The following is a 2,500-nucleotide window of genomic DNA, read 5'->3' on the forward strand; positions in this document are numbered from 1 at the left end:
TGAAAGTCTTGGTGCACGAAAGTTTTGAGTTGGTTGGGTTTTGCACATGGCCAAGGTTGTCGGTGCACCGCGGCATAGCTAAATGGCTTGGTGGGGAGTTTTGTGAAAAAATGAAATTCGTGGTTTTTGAGATGTGAGGGTTGGAAAGGCCTCCAAATGCCCCCAAATGAATACCATGAAAGTCTTGGTGCACGAAAGTTTTGAGTTCGGAGGGTTTTGCACATGGCCAAGGTTCGCGGTGCACCGCGGCATAGCTAAATGGCTTGGTGGGGAGTTTTGTGAAAAAATGAAATTCGTGGTTTTTGAGATGTGAGGGTTGGAAAGGCCTCCAAATGTCCCCAAATGAATACCATGAAATTCTTGGTGCACGAAAGTTTTGAGTTCGGAGGGTTTTGCACATGGCCAAGGTTGGCGGTGCACCGCGGCATAGCTAAATGGCTTGGTGGGGAGTTTTGTGAAAAAATGAAATTCGTGGTTTTTGAGATGTGAGGGTTGGAAAGGCCTCCAAATGTCCCCAAATGAATACCATGAAATTCTTGGTGCACGAAAGTTTTGAGTTCGGAGGGTTTTGCACATGGCCAAGTTGGTCGGTGCACCGCGGCATAGCTAGATGGCTTGGTGGGGAGATTTGTGAAAAAATGAAATTCGTGGTTTTTGAGATGTGAGGGTTGGAAAGGCCTCCAAATGTCCCCAAATGAATACCATGAAATTCTTGGTGCACGAAAGTTTTGAGTTCGGAGGGTTTTGCACATGGCCAAGTTGGTCGGTGCACCGCGGCATAGCTAGATGGCTTGGTGGGGAGATTTGTGAAAAAATGAAATTCGTGGTTTTTGAGATGTGAGGGTTGGAAAGGCCTCCAAATGTCCCCAAATGAGTACTGTAAAAGTGTTGGTGCACAAAAGTTTTGAATTGGATGCATTTTGCACTTGGCCAAGTTGGTCGGTGCACCGCGACTAGATAGCTTGGTGCCAAAATTTGTCAAATTTAAGACCTTGGCCAAACTGAATGAAATTTTGTGGGGAGGTTCCTGATATTGTTTAGTGGTGGACTGGAAAAAATGAGGTCGAAATTCGAAGTCTACATGTGCTTTTCTATTTTTCCCGATTTTACACATACCCGGTAAGTAAAAAAAATAAAAAAAATAGTTCCCCTTCGAGAAAAATTATGAAATTTGGTGAGCAAGGAGATACCATTATTCTACGAATTACTGCAAAAAATCGCATCAAAATTCGAAGTATAGCCCGAGATATGGACTTATGTCTGCTCAAAAAAAGTGTATCTACTTGTACAATTTTGCCTTTTGCATATTAACCTCTTATAGGGGGGGAGTGCTCCTTGAGCCGGCCAGCTCCACACTGGCAGGTTTTAAAGGGAGCTTGATGAGGCCTCCCCCCTCACGTGGTGCGTGCGTTAGCATGTTTATCATGGCACAACTAGCCTCTTCATAGTTGTTGAGCTTTATTAATACCAACACACGGTCGTCACTGATCGTTGGTTAGCTCGGCAGCTAGTCCCTCGGATATTGTGGAAAGTTATTTTCATGCCTAGCGATGCTTGACCCTGCGTCACTTGATGTTTCCATTTGCTTGCTTGCCCATGGTAGGTGGGGGGTGGACCGTCTTGTGGTGTGGTGTCTTGCGAACGTGAGGGTGTGTGAGTTGTAATCGAGATGCACTTGCTGGCTGGCTCCATGCCTTGCGTATCGAACGGTCAAGCATGCATCTCTTCCATTTTCACCCGTTGCCTTGGGTGATATTGGTTGATCAGTCCCTGTGTTGCCTACCCACTAGACGGTACTTCTGTGGTTGCTTCGAATTCTATCTTTCCATCACGAAGAGGTGTTGGAGGATCCTAATGTCACGCACGTGTTCCATCTAGTGAAACATCTCAGTGATGCACGTGTTGTGGCTAGTTCTTTTGGATGCGGTGCATTATATGAACTCGGGTTTACTTTAGCGACCCAGTCAACATAATTCGGTTGTGTCCCTTGATTGAGACGTTGTCCTTGAACTTGTTGTGAACAATATCGTTCTTCCACAACCCGTCGTCTTGAGTGCGATGGAAGGCAAATAAGATGTGCTTTGGCATGTCATGCACGTACTCGATTGCGGGAAGTGTGAGAAAGTGTTGTTGACAACCCGTGGGAAATGGAATGTGGCAAATCGTGATGAGCTCTTCGTGGATCTGCGAAGAAGACGACCTTTGGGCCTGTTGGAAACGAGGGAGGCGATGTTGAACTGCGAAGAAGATGGACTTTTGGGTTGTTTGAATCAATGGGAGGCCACGCGAGAACTCCGAATACTATGGACTCTTGGGTTGTTGGAAGCAACGGGAGGCCCCGCTAGAACTCCGAATACTACGGACTCTTGGGTTGTTGGAAGCAAGGGGAGGCCCCGCTAGAACTCCGAATACTATGGACTCTTGGGTTGTTGGAAGCAAGGGGAGGTCCCGCTAGAACTCCGAATACTACGGACTCTTGGGTTGTTGGAAGCAAGGGGAG

The sequence above is a fragment of the Vigna unguiculata genome, chromosome 9 (assembly GCF_037176805.1).
Source record: "Vigna unguiculata cultivar grain cowpea cultivar isolate G323 ecotype 2 chromosome 9, ASM3717680v1, whole genome shotgun sequence".
Lineage (NCBI taxonomy): Eukaryota > Viridiplantae > Streptophyta > Magnoliopsida > Fabales > Fabaceae > Vigna > Vigna unguiculata.